Here is a 21,202-nt window from a genome sequence, read left to right as displayed (position 1 = left end):
TAAAATCAGAGAGGAAGACAAACCATAAGAGACTCTTAACTCTAAGAAACAAATATGGTTGCTGGACAGGAGGTGGGGGGTGATGGGGTAACTGGGTGATGGGCATTAAAGAGGATATGTGATGTGATGAGCACAAAAGACTGATGAGTCACTGAACTCTACCTCTGAAACTAATAATACACTATATGTCAATTAATTGCATTTAAGTAAAAAAAAAAATAGGGGATGCCTGGGTGGCTCAGTGGTTTAGCACCTACCTTCGGCCCAGGGGGTGATCCTGGAGACACGGGATCAAGTCCTGCATTGGGTTCCCGGCATGGAGCCTGCTTCTCCCTCTGCCTGTGTCTCTGCCTCTCTCTCTCTCTCTCTCTGTGTGTGTGTGTGTGTCTCATGAATAAATAAATAAACTCTTTAAAAATAAATTTTAAAAAATAGGTAGGACATTTCCCCTCCGAATATTGGTGGGGTGAGGTCTTCCTTGCTGTTTTATTCTCATGTATGTATACAAACAATGTCTGTAGAAAGTCCTCCTGGCAGAGTCCAGAAACACTGACCGCTCAAAACCCAAGATGCCTATGCCCTGCACAAAAGGATACACATTTGCTTGCTGCCCCAGTCCATAGTGAGTTCGTAAAACATACTAACCACTGTCTATATTCAAAGATTAATCTCAGGTACTGATTTGGAAGAGGAATTTCTCAAGCCACCATTGAAAGTACCACCATGGAGGATAGAAGTCACTGAGATTGTATAATTTTTCTCCTTTATGAACGATAGCTTCCTTCTCTGTGATTTCTTTTTTTTTTTTTATTGCCAAACAGTTCTTTTTTTTTTTTAAGATTTTTTTTTTATAAATTAATTTTTATTGGTGTTCAATTTACCAACATACAGAATAACACCCAGTGCTCATCCCGTCAAGTGTCCCCCTCAGTGCCCGTCACCCATTCACCCCCACCCCCCACCCACCTTCTCTGTGATTTCTAAATGAAATTAGACCTCCTGACAACTCGTAACAGATACTTATTGCATAAAATAAATAATAACGAAAAATAAATAAATAATAACGAAAGCATCTATGATCCTCTTCTCTGCTTAAACAATAAATATGGGAGAATATGTAGTGAAGTATCTAGAGTAGGTGTTGGAACCCGAGGAATCCAGTTGGAAATGCATTTTCTGGGTTCAGCACCGCAGATGTATATTCATTTACAGTATAACTAGGATATGAGAAGAAATTTAATACATGTGACCCTGGAGTGAGCACGGATTAGGGTCACTCACCCCCTGCACGATCAAAAACCCAGGTATGAATTTTGAGTCCCCAAACCCTTAACTACTGATAGCCTACTGCCGACCGGAAACCTTACTGATGACATGGCCAATTAACCTGTATTTTGTATGTCCTCTGTACTACATACTGCATTCTTTTTTTTTTTTTTTCAAGATTTTATTTATTTATTCATGAGAGGCACAGAGAGAGAGAAAGAGGCAGAGACACAGGCAGAGGGAGAAGCAGGCTCCATGCTGGGAGCCCGACCTGGGACTTGATCCCGGGTCTCCAGGATCACGCCCTGGGCCCAAGGCAGGCGCCAAACCACTGAGCCACCGAAGGATCCCCCTACATACTGCATTCTTATGATAAAGTGCTCTAGAGAAGAGCAAATATTAAGAAACCTACCAAGAAAATACATTTACAGTACTGTACTGTATCAGATAAAAATCTGCATAATCAGGGCGCAACACTCTGACACTCAGGTCAACCCCTCATCATTCAAGGGTCATCTGTAAAGATAAAGTACAATTTGGACGGGGCCAGTTTGGTTCTGATGGGGGACATTTTATCAGTAGAGTTTCCTCGCTTGGATTTGGTTCATGACTCATTTTTCTTACTATAATCGTTAGTGCATTATATATTCCGAAGACACACATTTCAACCCTTTTTTACAAGGAGTCCTTAAGATAGCTACAAAATAGATTTATTTATTTATTTTTTTCCAAAATAGATTTAATATTGTTATTTCAAACCCTCTTTTAATTGTAATAATCGGCAACCTAATCTGGTTTTAAGTGCCTGACATGTAAGAATCCCTTTTTTAACATTTTTAAAAAAGATTTTATTTATTCATGAAAGACACAGAGAGAGAGAGGCAGAGACAAAGGCAGAGGGAGAAGCAGGCTCCACGCAGGGAGCCCGACATGACAAGGGATTCGATCCCAGGTCTCCAGGATCCCAGGTCTCCCGGGCCAAAGGCGGCGCTAAACTGCTGAGCCACCTGGACTGCCCCTAGGAATCCCTTTAGATGGCATAATTTTATTCAGTAGATATTTATGGTAGGATGATATTTCTCACCTTCCTATGTTATACTCTTGATCCAAAATTCTGCAAACACTTTTTGTATTCCACATACAAGAGTATTGAGACAGTGCCCTGATAAAGTGTTTCTTGACTACTCTTATAGTTAAAATACAACCAAAATATGAAACTGATATTATTTTTAAAAAAAAGATTTTTTTTTAATTTTTATTTATTTATGATAGTCACAGAGAGAGAGAGGGAGAGAGGCAGAGACACAGGCAGAGGGAGAAGCTGGCTCCATGCACCGGGAGCCCGACATGGGACTCGATCCCGGGTCTCCAGGATCACGCCCTGGGCCAAAGGCAGGCGCCAAACCACTGCGCCACCCAGGGATCCCTGAAACTGATATTAAATAGGAAAATAATTATCAGCTATGATAATCATAAAATGAATTTTATTTATTTATTTTTAAAGATTTTATTTATTCATTTGCGGGAGACAGAGCGCACGAGCCAGGGGAAGGAACAGAAGGAAGCAGACTCCTGGTGGACTCCTGCTGGAGTCCTGTGGAGCAGGGAGCTGGACATGGGACTTGATCCCAGGACCCCAAGATCATGACCTGAGCTGAACGCAGATGCTTCATGGACTGAGCCACCCAGGTGCCCCTATAAAACAAATTTTAAAATATGAGTCTATATTCAAAATCATTCCAAGTGTGTTGATAGCAATGCAATTTCCTGAGTACCATTGCCTACCCTTTCTTCTCAAAGGCCAATATGTTTTATAAAAAGTTAATTACTGGCTAACCTTCCTTCAGTTATGCACAAAAGAGTTTAATGAAGGGTTTGTAATGCTTATGTCTCTATAGTGTCGACTTTTTGTTTTTTATATATAATCAATAAGCAATCTGCTTTAGGCCATTTATTTCACTAGATAAAGCTGGACTTGATTAATCCATTGCCTAGAAGTGGGCATCCATGGCCCTGGGGGCTTACGTGCGATCCAAACAGAATTACCCAGTTGCCTTTCCCTGTCACAAAGTTTGGGGAGAGTCAGTGTGGGATTGTATTAACTTAAACATTGTGTTTGCTTTAGCTGAGCTGCTTCTCCTTGGAATATTTATCATATACTGAAGCATTGTTTCTGTTTTTTTTTTTTTTTTTTGAAGATTTTATTTATTTGAGAGTGAGAGAGTTAGAGAGAGTGTGAGCAGGTGTAGAGACAGAGGGAGAAGCAAACTCCCTGCTGTGGAGCCTCATGTGGGGCTGGATCCCAAGACCCCAGTATCATGACCTAAGCTGAAGGCAGACGCTCAAACAACTGAGCCATTAGAAGCATTGCGCAGGGATCTGCAAAAAACGATATGGTCTAAAAAAGTTTTTGTGAGAAAAAAAAAAAAAGTAGGTAGAAATAAAGAGTGAACTCAAAAAAGTGAAAGGGATATTTTTTCACTTAATAAAATCCACTTACAAGGGGCAGACTACTTGAGGGTCATGTCTTGGGTGTATGTATACTTTTTTTTAAGGATTTTATATATTTATTCATGAGAGACACAGAAAGAGGCAGAGACACAAGCAGAGGAAGAAGCAGGCAGGGAGCCCGATGTGGGACTTGATCCCAGGATTCTGGGATCACAACCTGAGCCAAAGGCAGATGCTCAACCTCTGAGCCACTCAGGTGCCCCTGGGTGTATGTACACTTTTTTTTTTTTTTTTAATGAAAAACTAAATAGAGATTAAAAAAAAAAACTATCTGCAGAACATCAAACTGAGATTTCAGATTCTCTTTTAGTAAATGTATTTTTGGTGGTGACAATAGTTATGTTATTTTACATGGTCACAGAGCACCTGGGGGAAAAAGTGCTGCATTCCAAACAGTTCACCATGATTTAAAACAACAGATAATTCAGCTCTATCTTATATATTTTCTACTGTTCAAGCATATTCACAACTCCGAAATTCAAGACATTTGAACACTGACTGCCACTGTGATTTATTTGCCTTAAAACCTTATAAAGCATGGATGGCTGTGATAATCTTTTTTGAGAATTTTTTTAATTTTTAAATTTGTACAGCCCTTACAGTTTTTCTGCAATAATTTGTTCAGGAGCATCATAGAGTGGAATGAATGCACATAAGTATGCATTGATCAGTCCTTAATCCTCAGAGAGAAGAAGACATGAGTAGATGATGGGAGTTTAGTACCAACATTTTTTTATATTTATTTATTTATTTATTTATTTATTTATTTATTTATTTATTTATTTATTTAATTTTTTTAGTATCTACATTGTGTTCCAGGGGAAGATGAGCGTCTTCTTGCAAAGGCTTTGTGTAGAGTGTTCTTCACAAACGAGAGAATTCTAATATGATCTGCCTATATCAAATGATATATTACATTATGGCCGTACTTATGCATATTTGAAAGACCTCTATACGTGGTCAGTAGTGCAGCCTGCTGGTTCAATAAACTTGGTGTGGAAGCACAAAAAAAAAGGGGGGGGGAGGGAAGCAAAAGAAGAAAGTCAGCCAGAAAAGCATCTGAACTCCAGGAAGGAACACAAAAGCATTTATTTATTTATTTATTTTTATTTTTTATTTTTTTAGCATTTCTTGAACCAAGGCAATGAGCAGTGCTGGATGGCGGTTGGCAGGAGGCGGAGTCACCATGAATGAATTTACAGACCATGGCGATTTTGCACCAATTTCCAGCTCTGGATTCAGTGTAAATACTCAGCCACTGCCAAGACTTAGCATTCAGGGTGTGTCTTAGGCATGATCCTGATGATGTTGGAACAAACGAGTAAGAATACGTACAAAACACATTAATTGGTAAGCATCTATTGTGCATAAAGGAATTCATGATATTGTCGACTCCAGGTGTGCTTTAAAGGATCTCTCACAATGTCAGCTTTGACCATCTATAACCTTTTAAGACAGCTGTGAATCAATTTACAACCTCCCACAGAACGGAAAATGGTGCAGCAGAGCTACCCAAGAGTTTAATCTGTTTTTGTGTTTTCCAATGGAATGAATACGCCCTGGTTAGTTCATTTTGGCTTTTCCATTCTTGGAAATTAATGAAAATGGGTCTTTCCAAGTGTTGGGCTGACTTCACATTTATTCATCTAAAGGCATTTATTGGGCACACATGATGAGCAAATAGGTACGGCACTATGCAGAGATGCAAATAGAAATATGATATTCAGGAATAAGCGGAATTAAGTGTCCCTGCGGAGTTTCCAAATGCGCCACATTTGGCAGTCGGGAAGAGAAAGTCTGGTTGCAGATGATAATTGTATTCATGCTGTTAGAAATCCAAGTGAATGATGGCATGGCCGGGTGACACAGATACGATAAAGGAAAATGTAAACTTCCTTGGAAAATGAAATTATTTTAAATCACAGACTTTGATGTTATTAGAAAGCAATCAAGAAGTAACTCTTGGGGCTCCTGGGTGACTCAGTTGGTTGAGCATTTGATTTCAGCTCAGGTCATGATCTCAGGGTCCTGGGGTTGGGTCCCAAGTAAGGCAGGGTGATTGTATTTTGAATAGGCCTCTGCTATTTGTGGTAGGGTTTCTTTTTTCCATATAGCATTTACATTTTTTAAGTTATAGTAATTTCATCTTTATTTTATGCTTTAAAAAGATTTTATTTACTTATTTGAGAGAGAGACAGGCAGGATAAGCAGGGGAAGTTGAAGGAGGAGAAACAGACTCCTCACTGACCAGGGAGCTTGATGTGGAACCCAGGACCCGAAGATCATGACCCCTGATGCTTAACTGACTGAGCCACCCAGGTGCCCCAGTAATTTCATATTTAACACACACACATAAAGGTGGGAAGCCAAGGATTTCCTATCATTTAAGAGAAAGAACATAACGGCGGAGTCTATAATGGGATGGGGTGGGGGGGGGAAGAGCTGTTTCAAAATATAACATATTTCTGGTAATAAATGAGAAAATTCATATTTTTGTGTTCTTAGAAAATTCCAAGCAATGAGTAAATTTTATTTATTTTTTTTTAAATTTTTTTTTTATTTTTTTAAACATTTTTTTATTTATTTATGATAGTCACAGAGAGAGAGAGAGAAAGATAGGCAGAGACATAGGCAGAGGGAGAAGCAGGCTCCATGCACCAGGAGCCTGATGTGGGATTCGATCCTGGGTCTCCAGGATCGCGCCCTGGGCCAAAGGCAGGCGCCAAACTGCTGTGCCACCCAGGGATCCCGCAATGAGTAAATTTTAAATCAATCACAGCTTTCTCTAAAATTATAGGAATTTAAAAAAATTGTTAGAAATTTGAAAGGTGATTGGTAACTATGTCTTCATATATATATATATATATATATATATATATATATATATACAGAATGGGAAAAAAATGACCATAAATTGGATTTCTTTTTTTTATAATTATTTTTTATTAAACATTTTTTTTATTAAACATTTTTTAATTTTTATTTATTTATGATAGTCACAGAGAGAGAGAGAGAGAGAGAGAGAGAGGCAGAGGGAGAAGCAGGCTCCATGCACCGGGAGCCCAATGTGGGATTCGATCCCGGGTCCCCAAGATCGCGCCCTAGGCCAAAGGCAGGCACCAAACCGCTGTGCCACCCAGGGATCCCCATAAATTGGATTTCTTTATAAAATAAAGGATATTGGGGGTTCCTGGCTGACTTAGAGAAATCAGTGACTCTTGATTTTGACTCAGCGCACAATCTCAAGGTCATGGGGTAGAGCCCCACCTTGCATTTCTGCTTCATGGTGTTGGTCTGCTTGAGATCCTGTTTCTCCTCACTCTGCCTCCACCCGACCCCCTGCTTGGGTACACATGCACACTCTCTCTTTCTCTCTCAAAACAAATAAACAAATAAATGATTTAAGATGAAGGATATCTGCTGCAATGTATATCAAAAAGAGAAAAGTGATTTTGAAAATGTGGGGGAAGTAGAGGGCCAGAAGGCAGATGTGGGAAGTCAACAATGTTAAGGAATGATTAGGGGCAGGAAAGCCTTGCTGTGTCCTTTGGGAAATATGAAGATTTTAAGATTCACATTTTTTAAAGATTTATTTATTTATTTATTTGAGAGGGAGAGCAAGCATGCAGAGGGAAAGGAGATGCGGGACTTGATCCCAGGACCCTAAGATCATGACCTGAGCCAAAGGCAGATGCTCAACCAACTGAATCACCCCTAAGATTTAATTTTTAGCAACAGAGCAGGAGGTAGGAGAGAAAGAAGAAAAATAGAGATATAGAGATATAATGAGCAGGGAGGGACATGGAGAGGAAGATTTTTATTAAATAGTAATGATATTGATGGTTTCAAAAACCAAGAAACATGGAAATATCTGCAGACAAGAGTGAGAATAGCCTTTGGTATAAAGAAAACGGCCAACACAGGGAGACTCAGAAGAAGACTCAGAAGAAGACAACACAGGTCCTTGTAAACCTCAGGAAATGTATATTTTTACTTTAGAATTTTATATACAATTGATGAAGGATAGGTCAATATTTGGATGCAGGGACTAAGATCATTTACCTCCCACATCTGTGGATGATGAATTTTTATTCAAGCATAGACCCGCACTAAAATGACATTTTCAACGCAACAATTGCCCATCAACGTTATAGTTTCATTTATCTAAACAGTGTGGGTGCTCTTGACTTTTATTTTTAGACTTTTATAAAATGTATAAGAGACACATGTATCTAAAGAATACAGTGATCATGAGATAAATCTAAAAAAATTAAAAATTACTTATTTATCCCCACCAGAAGTGAAAAACCCTGAAGTTCTCTACTGTCTACGTTTTTTTTCTTTTTTCATCTTAAAGAGCAAATAGATGAGGTATAAACTAGCTGAATCTACTGTTAGAATTTCAGCATACACATATTATAAAACGCAGCATTAGGAAAATTTAAAATTATCATAATCATAAATAATAATTAACTAAAAATAAATAATCATATATAAATGTTATGTTTTTCTTAACTATTTTAATTTTTTAAACATTGTACATGTTGATAACATCATTTTAAAGCTGTTTTCAAGTATCTTCTCCCAGTTTATGAGTGTATTTTCCTTTCTTCCATATTGTTTCTTTAAGAAATTTCTAATTTCTTTTTTTTTTCTAATTTCTTTTAAGTAATCTGTACCTGCATTGTGGCGCTCAGACTCTCAATCCTGAAATTCAAGAGTTGCTTCTACATGCCAAGCCAGCCAGGTGCCTCTGAAACTTCTTAATTTTAATGCAATTAAATGTGTCCATGTTACCTTTCATGATGTAGAGGTCAAGAGCTCTTTGAATGAAAAAAATTTGAGGGGGCGGGGTACTTGCTTCTCCCTCTGCCTGTGTCTCTGCCCCTGTCTCTATGTCTTTCATGAATAAGTAAATAAAATCTTAAAAAAAAAAAGAACTATTTAAAGAAAGAACTAAGAATGTGCACCATTTTGGATAGCAAGTACTTCATTTCATTTTAATTATGATATTCAAAACTAGGAGCCATGTAAGATATCTTAAAATGGAGCATTTATTTTTATTCATTCATTCATTTAATTAACTTATTTTTGAAGTTTTTCTCATATAAGTAATCTCTACACATGGGGCTCAAACTGATGACTGCAAGATCAAGAGTCACTTGCTCTTCAGACTGATCCAGCCAGGTGCCCCCAAATGGAGCATTGATTTAATGAATTGTGAAATATTCATATCAAATGATACTAATCAAGAATAGTGTTGTTGAGGTGCCTGGCTGGCTTAACTGGTAGAGCATGGGACTTGACCTCAGGGTTTTGAGTTTGAGCCCCATGTCGGGGGTAGAGATTATTTTTTTAAAGATAGTGTACATATTTCCTGACAGAAATATAGAAGCAAAAGTGTACAATGGTTGGATCACATATTTTATTATATATTAATCCACATACATTCTGCACATAAAAATATGTGAGAAAAATATTTGACTGTTTTTATTTTGTTATGTTTTAATTTTTTTCTTTTTTTTTTTTTAAAGATTTTATTTATTTATTTGAGATAGAAAAACCTCCAGCTGGGAGAGGGGCAGAGGGAGATGGAGACTCCCCGCTGGGCAGGGAGCCTGAGTCCAGCTGGATCCCAGGAACCCCGGATCAAGATCTGAACCAAGGGATCCCTGGGTGGCGCAGCGGTTTGGTGCCTGCCTTTGGCCCAGGGCGCGATCCTGGAGACCCTGGATCGAATCCCATGTCGGGCTCCAGGTGCATGGAGCCTGCTTCTCCCTCTGCCTGTGTCTCTGCCTCTCTCTCTCTCTCTCTCTCTCTGTGTGTGTGTGCGACTATCATAAATAAGTGAAAATTAAAAAAAAAAAAAAAAGATCTGAACCAAATAAAGGCAGACACTTAACCTCCTGAGCCACCCAGGCGCCCTTTGTTTTGTTTTTCTAATGGACGTATATCACTTTCATAATACAAAATATGGTAAAGATTAAATTATGGAAAATAATGACGCAAGGGAAATACAGACTATTCCCCAGCATGGGTTCTGGAAAAAAAAAAACAAAAAACATCAACTCACTTTAATGAATCTAAACTTATTTACAACTTCTCACTTAAAACTTGCTATATGAACTTTCCTAATCAACTCTGAGATCATAAAGCTTACAGGAGGAATAATTAAATGCCAGATTGAACCATGACTAACCTTCCCTGCCCAGGGGAATGTAGAGAGAGAAAAAGGAAAACATATAGTATAGCTGTTTTGAGAGTAAAAAGCAAATCACAGGGCACATATTTTGTTAGAAATATTACAGAAAAAAAAATAAAAAGCAAGAAAGTCTTCCATTACATGGTATAAAGTGCCATATGCTATATTTTCAGAAAAATAACTATAAAAATTTAATGACAGTCAACAATTAATCCAACTTTTATAAAGTCAATAAGAAGTTTCATGCTTTAGTATTTTATTTTATTTTTTTTATTTTTTATTTTTTTTAAAGATTTATTTATTTATTCATTCAGAGAGAGTGAGAGAGAGGCAGAGGCACAGGCAGAGGGAGAAGCAGGCCCCATGCAGGAAGCCCGATGTGGGACTCGATCCCGGGTCTCCAGGATCACACCCCAGGCTGCAGGCAGCACTAAACCTCTGCGCCACCGGGGCTGCCCCTGCTTTAGTATTTTAAATTTAAAATGTGAATTAAGAAACCTCCCACATTTATATGAATATATGTGGATTCCAAAAAATTAGCTAAATAATTTGTAGCAATGATAAATCAGGGAAATGGTATAAAATGGTATGGTATAAAAAAATGGTATAACAAATTGAAGTGAACAATAATGATTTTTATTTGTTTACATACCAAATCTGACCGTCTCCCGTAAGATAGAATGTTTAAATTTCATGAACATATAATGTTGATATATTGTGTCTACCTTATTTGTGATTACTTAAAATATATGAATTAAAAAAAAAATTAAGGGGCAGCCCAGGTGGCTCAGCGGTTTGGTGCCACCTTCACCCCAGGGCCTGATCCTGGAGACCTGGGATCGAATCCCACATCGGGCTCCCTGCATGGAGCCTGCTTCTCCCTCTGCCTGTGTCTCTGCCTCTCTTTCTCTTTTTTTTTTTTTTTAATTTTTTTAAATTTATTTATTTATGATAGTCAGAGAGAGAGAGGAAGAGACACAGGCAGAGGGAGAAGCAGGCTCCATGCACCGGGAGCCCGACGTGGGATTCGATCCCGGGTCTCCAGGATCGCGCCCTGGGCCAAAGGCAGGCGCCAAACCGCTGCGCCACCCAGGGATCCCCCTCTGCCTCTCTCTCTCTGTATGTCTCTCATGAATAAATAAATAAAAACTTAAAAAAATAAAAATAAAAATAAAAAATTAAGTAAACCCCACACCCAACATAGGGGTTGAACTCACAGCTGCAAGATCAAGAGTTATAACGCTCTACCGACTGAGCCAGCCAGGTGCCCCTGAAATATGTGGTTTATAAATCAATATGCATAAGAAAATAATGTTGGAAGTCCTTTAAAACAAAAGACAAGATCTTTTCCTTCAAAATTCTTCATAACTGTTGGAAGTCCTTGCTTTAATACCTTCAAATAGTTGAAGGAAAGGGAAAAAAAATGCATGGATTTAAAAAAAAATGCATGGATTAGTAATTTGGTTAACATGTCAATGGACGGCCCTTTGTTGGTTACAAATTCACAAAGATTAATAGGTTTCTCATTACAAATCAACCAGAGGCAAACAATGTCATAGCAAGCCTGGAGATAATAGTGAAAGAATCTCATAATTTTTAGAAAACAGTATTTATTTTCCAGCATTGAAATCCACGATCGGATCAGATTTTCATGTCTACCTGACTTGTGGTAAACAAGACGATGAGCTTCCAGTTTTGCTCTGGGATTATCAGAACCATCACTTTTTGTCGCCAGGTAATCCCCACATAAAAAAAACTACAAAATCAAATTTAATGTATCCCAGACCTATGACTTCCTTGAAAAATGGAGCACTGTCTCGTGTCTTGGATAACAAGAATGTAATATAGTTTTCTTTAATGAGTGAGGTTTCCCAATCTGATGAGTAGACTTTTTTTTTTTTTCAGGCTTTGATATGTTTTATTAGAGCAAACTCTCAACAAAAGGTTGCTTTTATTTACAGAATTTCATGTGTGAGGACTGTCTAACCACTTGGACCCAAGTGAGAATAACCATTAGCCTATTTATGTATTTTCTTATTTTTAGTTGGCATACAAAAAAAAGTTTCACATTTATAAAAATCCCAATAGTGTAAATGACAAACCCCTGATTAAATATAAAAACAGCTTCAAAAACATACAATTTAGATTGGTTTAATCTTGAAATGTAATCCAATAAGACTAAATACTAAACATTTCAGGTCCTGTACCAAATAGTAAAATACTCGAAGGCCTTCAGGATCCTTTGACTGATTTACATCAATAAGAGAACCTATTTTTGATGTGGTAAAAGAAATGTGTTCATCTCCAATTACAATCTCAAGCTCCTGTGGGCCAACTCTGTCAGGGGGAGGCCACAATGCAGCATCTTCTTTTGTAATTTCCCTGTCATCAATAATCCTCTTCAGTTCTTCCATTACACTCTTGTGTACATAAGCCTCCTTTCTGATCATGACATCATTTTTGTAATTGCTGTTGTTTGCATATCTAAGCTTTCCGTCTGGCCGAAACTCAACTCCAGAAACTCGTGTCCAAACTTGCCCTTGTGCCCTACGTAGTAGCGCAGGTAGAAATCGCTGGCCATAGCCATGTTTGCGCCCCCTGAAGCCCGCCCAAGGCCTGGCCAACGTGCCGCCGGGCGCCTGGCAGCCAAGTCCTGATGAGTAGACTTTTTAGGTCACATGTAATGTGAAGGTCATGGGCTTCTCTTTTTTTCTGATTTTGTGAGGTCCTGTTTCTTCTTTTTTTTTCTTCTCATGATATGGATTGTGGTTCTTCTTCAGCAGCATTGGTACTCTTGTTTATATTCTTGCTCTATCAGATTCCACCAATCTCATTTTTCCCTGAAGTATATATCAGTAGCTTTACTTTGAAAACTCAGTAGTTACTCAATAGGGAAAAGCTCAAATTCAGACATAAAAGTCAATGAACTGTTTCCACCATTATTTTTTTTTCGAAAGTTAATGAAACTTTGTATTTGGTATTAACACATAAAGCAGTGCAAGTTTTAACAAAGCAGACTTAAAATGGATATTTTACTAAACTCAAGTAAATTATAGGTAATATACCCTGATTTGAGAATAAGTCCTTTTTAAATTTTTATTTTTTAAAAGATTTTCTTATATGTTGATGAGAGACACACAGAGAGAGAGGCAGACATAGACAGAGGGAGAAGCAGGCTCCATGCAGGGAGCCCGATGCGGGACTTGATCCCAGGACATGCCCTGAGCCTAAGGCAGATGCTCAACCACTCAGCGACCCAGAGGACCCTAAAGCCTTTTTTTATAATGTGCATTTATTTTATTACACTAGCCTACATATTTAAAATCTCAGTTAATTTTTAAAACATTGATGCGTTGAATGATTTGTAGTGGGTTAAAGAATCTATTGCTCATTCTGAGCCTTAGTTTCTATATATTTAAACATTTATTGTAAAAAGATGTCAAATCTCTTCAAATTTATCTCTGGATTCAAAATCAAACCTAAAGCAAAGTTTCTGTAAAAAGTGATGTCAATGATAAACTATAATGGAAATGACAAGTGCTATGAATTGGTAAGACATTTTCATAAATAAGAAATATAAAGAATTTACACCATGGGGTGATTATTACCATATTGCAGCAGTGTATTATCAATGCAAAAAAGGACACACAGATCGGTGGAAAATAATGGTGCATTGAGGACAAGAGACAGATATATATTGTCACTCAGTGAATGACAAAGAGGCAGCATAGAGAGGACCAAAGACAGAAAGTTTGGATATAGCAAAAGCAAAAAATAGAATATGGACTTGGATCTCATACCATGGGCAAAAATGAATTTTGGTTATATTGCAGATCTTAGTATGAGAGGTAAAAAAGCAGAAGCATGATTTTTAACTTTGACAGTTTTCAACTAATAATCACGAGAGGGAAACAGGCTTGTCATCTGACCCAAATCTTCCTGCAGCCTCATTCCTCTGCCCCAACCTACAGTTTTTATATGTATCTTATATGTGTTAGCATTTTTGCTTATTTTCTTAATAAACAATGAGCCTGATTGATATGAATGTATGGTATCAGCATGTTAAGTGGGGGCTACAATTTGTCCTTGGTATGTTTTCAAAACTTATGTGGCAATTTTTAGGACATCACACAAAGGAACAAGGAATTTATTAATCTAACTTGAGGTAACAAAAGAGCATTTTACGGAGAGGAATGCTATGTAAAAAGAAGCACTTTTTTTTTTTAAGGAAGCACTTTTCTTAACCAATTCTCCAACTGATGTTCAAATTTAATTCTTAAATGTATTATTATTTAAAAAAATATTCAGTCCTATTTGATGAAGTCATGAGAAAAAGGGCAGCATTTCCACATAAACAAGTATATACACATTCAAAAAAAACAAAACAAAACCCAAAAGCACATCTAAAATAGAAGGACCCAAAAAGATTTATACAAAAGTAGTAGGGCAGCCCAGGTGGCTCAGTGGATTAGCGCTGCCTTTAGCCCAGGGTGTGATCCAAGAGACCGGGGATTGAATCCCCCGTCGGGCTCCCTGCATGGAGCCTGCTTCTCCCTCTGCCTGTGTCTCTGCCTCTCTCTCTCTCTCTCTCTGTGTTTATCATGAATAAATAAATAAAATCTTAAATAAAAGTAGTAGAGAGGCAATGGCCAACCAAAGCAAAACTAGTAGAATTGTATTAATATCAGCTAAATAACCTAGCTAAATAAAGGAGGTAGCTGTTACAGTAACATGTTTTATGTGGAATCTAAACTTGGATGCAACAAATAATACGGCTATAAAATATGAAGGCAAAAAAAATCTGTCTGGAAACATAAAGCAATCAACATAGTTAGACTCTCCTTTGTTACCAGGCCAATCGGAAAAATAGAAAAAAAACAAACCCAGCTAGATTAACACACTTTGTCTGAGAAGTATAAAACCACACATATAATTGGCTGGAAGCAGAAAGATAATTTTTAAAACGGACTATGAATTAGATCACAAAGCAAATCTCAACAGACGCCTGAGTGCAAGTATCTCCCAAACCATATTTGCTAAGAAAAAACTGCATTGATTAGAAACTCACTACCAATAAAATGGTAAATTTTTCTAATCAATAAAATGTTGGACCCTGGCTCATGGGTGCCAACGTGTCCCGGTGGACGCTCCAGAGACTCAGACCCCAGACAGGCAGATGCAATTAGCAAGAGGGTTTATTGAACGTTTGCGCAAACGGGCTCTCCCCCTCTGAGGAGGAAAAGATCCCCGATTAGCAATTACAGGAATCTTTTAAAGGCAAAAGGAAAGAAACCGCCTAAAGGCAAAAGAACCGAGGGAGTCGCATAGCATCCAGGTTGATTTCACAGAGGGTCAACGTGAACCTATTCAGGGACATTCCAATCAGGGTGTGGGGGGAAATGGTTTTCTTATTGTGAACAGAATGCTTTAGGTTGCTAAAATGTCCGGAAGGCGCCTGGATGGGCTGCCTCTGGGTTAGGGCTGGCCCTGCTTACAAGGGGGGAGGTTTCTTCAAATATTGATTAGAAAATCACTACCAATAAAATGAGAAAAGTTTCCTGAGCAGCAGGACATTGTTGTGCTCCTCACCTAAGGCTGAGGATTTATATTATAGGCACCTTCAATATTTTATTTTTTTATTTTTATTTTTTTAAAGATTTTATTTATTTATTCATGAGAGACACGCAGAGAGAGGCAGAGACACAGGCAGAGGGAGAAGCAGGCTCCATGCAGGGAGCTCCATGTGGGACTTGATCCTGGGACTGCAGGGTCACGCCCCGAGCCAAAGGCAGATGCTCAACCACTGAGCCACTCAGGGGTCCCACCTTCAATATTTTAAACAAGCATGTTTTGCAATATTTTTTTTTTTCCTTGAAACAAAAAGCATTTGCCTGAATTTGGCCTCACGGGGTTTGAAAGAGGAAGGAAGCAAATACTTGTGATTTAGAAGAATCTGAGTTTGATCTCCACCCCTGTTTCTGGGACCTTGCTCCTAAAACCCTTGGTATTTCCTGTGGCTGTGCGCTGGAAAGGTGTCTTTTGTTAAGTTAATGAGGTGACTTTAGGATGGGGGCTGGTTGCCAGGGGAACCAGCCTGGTGCTGGGAAGGTTGCAACTTTCTTTTCTTTCTTTCTTTTTTTTTTTAGGTTGCAACTTTCTGCTGCACCCCTTGACCTCTGTGGAGAGGGAGGGGCTGGAAGGTGACTCAGTGGCCAATGGCCAAGGAATCAATCCTGCCTCTATTGTGAAGCCTCCCTAGAAACCCAGGGGGAGGGGGTTCAGAGAGCTTCCCGGTCAGCAGACTTGAGCCGGTTTGGGGCCCGAGGTGCACCTGGGGAGGCCACGGGAGCTGTGCACCGTTTCCCCACACCTGGCCTCCTGCATCTCTACATCTGGCTGCTCCTGAGTTACATCCTGTTATAATTAAGCGGCCATGTGGTAAGTAACAGGTTCCCCTAAACTCTGGGATCCGTTCTAGGAAATTAACTCAACCGGAGGAGGGGGTCGTGGGATGCTCCCATCTGTAGCTGGTGGGCCAGAAGCACAGGTGAGAACTTGGATTTGAGATTGGTGTTTGAGTGGGGTAGGGCTGAGCCCCAATCTGTGGGACCAGTTGCTGTCGCTGTGTAGGTGTGTAAGAATTGAGTGGAATCCATTGTGGGGGGGAAAGCCCCCTCCCCACAATGGGATTGGTGACCGGAATCTCTTACCACCTCCTTGAGGAGGCTACCTGCTCTTTCATTCTCTCCTTTTGTATCCTTTCCCCCTATAGCTTGCATGTTCAAATGCTGGTTTTTGTTGTTTTGTTTCGTTTTACAACTTGGTTGGTTTCTTCAAAGTTTATTCCGAAGATGGTGGTGGGGAATTGGATTTTAAAATAAAATTTGTTCTTAATGATCATGAAAAGCCTGCCATCAGAATCCCATTAATAAACTGTGCGGATCGGCAGATGGTTTTCTTGGTGTTGAAAGTATCAGTTTGTTCAGTCGTGACTGGTGGCAAAATTACATTTCATTCTGTGAAACGGTTTCAAAGTTAATACAGCTAAACAAGTGCCCCCAGATTGAAATGGAAAATGAGTAAATGGTGATACATTAGGAGTAGCTTGGAGCCCAGATTCGATCTTGGAGCACTTAAACAATTTACTTGAGATTCAGTAACTCGTTACGGAAAAGAAAACGTTCAAGCGCACTAAGATGTGGGATTAAAAAAAATGTTAAATTCCTGTGTTTCAGTCTTCCGTAATCTCAGAAACTGCGATTGGCTTTGTATTTATCTCTCTCTCTCTATAAATATATACGGTTTGCATGATAACCTATTTACATTACTGCCATATTATATTGATATACATAGAACAAATATAATATATAAATATATATGGTTTGTATGATATATAAATATATATAGTTTTATTTATTTTTTTTAAATTTATTTATTTATGATAGCCACAGAGAGATAGAGAGAGGCAGAGAGAGAAGCAGGCTCCATGCACCCGGAGCCCGATGTGGGATTCGATCCCGGGTCTCCAGGATCGCTCCCTGGGCCAAAGGCAGGCGCCAAACCGCTGCGCCACCCAGGGATCCCCTATATATAGTTTTATGATAACCTATTTACAATATTGCCATATAATGTTGATATATATAGAATAACATGATACGTATAAACGTGCTAGTATATTCACATGTCGATATGCTGATTAATATGTTGGTGTGCATGAGCCGACGTACAATTTAGGACCTTATTCTCGGTACTGTAGAAGTGATTGCAAGTAAATTATAAGTAAATGTATCAAGGGCAATAATCTGTGCAGAGTTAGATTATTCACACAGATCCAGCAGCAAGTTCAACAGAGCTTGGCCACATTATAAATCACTATTGATAAGACTCCAGCGTTAACGCAAAGCATTGAGTTGGGGTGATAGATCCTATGAACATTAGATAAAGCCACCGTTTGATGTGAGAGGCGACCCAGCGCCAGTAGTCCTTTGGAAATAGCCATCATCTCACATGTTGAAGACAGAAGTTGTCTCCCATAAAGTTAAAAACTCACTTGTTTGACATACCGGCTGTGGAATCAACAGAAACTGAAATAAATAAGTAAATTGTAAAGTCCTTTCAAAGTATCAGAGATGCACAGGTCTCAAAACAAGCAGAAGAATTGGCTTGACTGTGATTTGTGTTGGTTTCTCTCTCCATGGAGTACTTAGGAAAGAGACGTTAAAAATGAAAGAGAACCCAATTTTGGCCTTTTACCAGAAATTCATGAAAATCTCACTTTTAAGACCACATGAACTGACCTTTATGTTGCTTCGGTTTATTTTTTATTATGGGTAACTGTGTTCTGTACCCTCCTTAGCGACTTATTTGGTATTTATCCTGCTCTGTTTTTACACCTACTCCACTATCTAGGTGCTTATAAAGCCAGACGGCTGTGGTGATAAAGTCACACCTTCTGGCAAATCTCTGATACTTTCATCATACTTAATAATTTTTCCCATGGTTGAATTCCTTAAAAACACTTGAGAGGAGGAGTTGGCTAGGGTTAGCATTTTGGAGCTGAGCCATCCCTAGGTCAAGGATCAGGTTGGGTTTTCTTTTCTTTTTTTTTTTTTTTTAATTTTTATTTATTTATGATAGTCACACACACAGAGAGAGAGGGAAGGCAGAGACACAGGCAGAGGGAGAAGCAGGCTCCATGCACCGGGAGCCCGATGTGGGATTCGATCCCGGGTCTCCAGGATCGCGCCCTGGGCCAAAGGCAGGCGCCAAACCGCTGCGCCACCCAGGGATCCCTCAGGTTGGGTTTTCACCTTTTATAGCTCAGGGTGCAAAAAAAAATCCCTAAATTGATGGACTTCTGTTGGCATTTTGGGGAAATGCCCACGGTAGCAATTTTTTTTTTTTCACGGTAGCAATTTTAATCCTCCCCTTATTTAAACCTCCGGGACTACAAAACTGGATTCTAGACACGAAGTAACAACTAAAAGAAACAAAGCTAGACCATCAGGATGTAAATAACAGATATTAGAAAGCATATATTACTTTTTACGTAAGAAATACTATGTAGCGGATTGACTATTGGTATAGAAACACTATATAGCACTTAGGAAAATGTGGGAGTAGAGACGGACCATTTCATTGTGGAGAGATTTGACCAACACGGTGGCCATGCCCCTATAAACAGAAATAATGAATTTTTAAAAAACATTTTATTTATTTATTCATGAGACACACAGAGAGAGGCAGAGACTCAGGCAAAGGGAGAGACAAGTCCTCATGGTGGTCCTGTTGTGGGGACTCAATCCCAGGACCCCAGGATCACGACCTGAGCCAAAGGCAGATGCTCAACCACTGAGCTACCCAGGCACCCCCAGAAATAATGAAATTAAAGACGGTAACTAACATGGGCAAATTTTAAGTTCTTTGAAATTGATAGCTCAACTATCCATGGAATGGAGGGTTTAGTAATGGCCGGTTTAATATGCATGACTTGCTTCACCATTTTTTGGAGTCACGTAGAGATGTTTCTCTCTCTTCTTTTCCAACGATCGCTCAGTTTCCTGATACCCATCAGCACGACGCTCTGCATTTTTCTCTTAAATTCTCAGAGAGACCCTTCATGGCTTTTATGTATGTATGTATTTATTTATTTAATTTTTTAGTTTTAAATTTTTTTTTCCTTCATGGCTTTTAAAGAAAAGGTGTGTGTGGTGCTCCGATGGTGCATGTATGCCATCATGCATTCATCAAAACTCACAAAATGCACAACGCCAGGAGTGAACCCTAATGGAAACGATAGATGCTGGGTGATGATGACGTGTTGATGCAGGTTCATCGGTTGTAGTCAACGCACCGTCTGGTGGGAATGTTGATAATGGGAGAAGTCGTGCATGAGTTCTGGCAGAGGGTGTTTGGGAAATCCCTCTACCTTCCCCTCAATTTTGCCATGAACCTCAAACTGCTCTAAAAAACATCAAGTCTATTAAAAAAGAAAGAAAAGGGGCATGAAGGGCTTGCAAAGGACAAATGATAAAGAAAGTGGATTTTGATCCATGCACTGAAGCAATTGTCTCTGTGCTACTTGAAGTATATACTCTGCCTAGACTGATAATAATAGGTTGTGGCTTCGTTTTTATTCCAAGAGGCACAGACCCGTGGTCAGCAGGCCTAGACACAAAGACCTGAATATAAATCCTTCTGTGTCTACCAAAAATTCTCCTCAAAATAGCTCTTTCCCAACCTTGAAGGCCTCATCTTGCACCTGTGTCACCTGCAGAGACTCTTCTTTCTCTCAAGGTGTCCTGTGTTTGCCACGATGCCCTCTTCCCTTCCCCTAACATCATCAGGCCTTGATCAAAGGCAGCATCTCCCAAGTTTTTCCATTCTTGTTCTTTTTTTTTTTTTTCCATTCTTGTTCTTGCAGAAAGATGTAGGCTTTCTTCCAAAGCTATTTCTTGGGTCCCAGTGATCACCTCAAGGTTACAGCAACCTTGGCTGTATCCCAGAAGGCTCACCTGCTGCCTTTTGTCCCTGTTGCAGACACGTGGGTGTTTCCCCCTCTAACATCAGCAGAGAGCAGAATGTAAGCTTTCCCCAGCATGGGCACTTCTAAACTTTGCACCCGATTAAAATATGTGTAATAGTGTAGGTGAAATGATGCCTCTCTAAGGTTTTTTTTTTTATTATTTTTTATTTTTTAGGATTTTTTTTTAATTTTTATTTATTTATTTATGATAGTCACAGAGAGAGAGAGAGAGAGAGAGAGGCAGAGACACAGGCAGAGGGAGAAGCAGGCTCCATGCACCGGGAGCCCGACGTGGGATTCGATCCTGGGTCTCCAGGATCGCGCCCCGGGCCTTTGGGCGCTAAAACCCCTGCGCCACCCAGGGATCCCCTCTCTCTAAGGTTTTTAATCCTGTTGATCAAGTTCAATAGCAGAGGAATTTTTCTCCTAATGGCGTGTTGACTTGGGCCCTTGGATGGGCAGTTGACTTTGTGGTTGGAGGGAAGGTTACAGGGATTGCTTAGAAATTCGGAATGCCAGGAGCCATTCCAAAGAGGGAAGATGATCCCCGTAATGATAATGACCTCCAATTTTATTGTATCTTACATCCAGAAGGGTCATAAAGTGCCTAACAACTCCTCCACTACAAATGAATATGAGGGTCGTTTCACATACGACTAAAATGTGTCAGCTGCTTAACAGAGCACAGCCAGATTAGT

The 21,202-nt window shown here is 39.2% G+C and overlaps 1 pseudogene; it reads right to left on the bottom strand.

Moving 5' to 3' along the window:
- Positions 1-11,878: 11,878 nt before the first annotated feature.
- Positions 11,879-12,617, bottom strand: LOC129518424 (protein mago nashi homolog 2-like; annotated as a pseudogene).
- Between the last annotated feature and the right edge of the window lie 8,585 nt (positions 12,618-21,202).

This window comes from Nyctereutes procyonoides, unplaced genomic scaffold (genome assembly GCF_905146905.1).
Source record: "Nyctereutes procyonoides isolate TBG_1078 unplaced genomic scaffold, NYPRO_anot_genome, whole genome shotgun sequence".
NCBI classification, from domain to species: Eukaryota; Metazoa; Chordata; class Mammalia; order Carnivora; family Canidae; genus Nyctereutes; species Nyctereutes procyonoides.
This window is presented reverse-complemented; position numbering and strand designations above follow the sequence as displayed.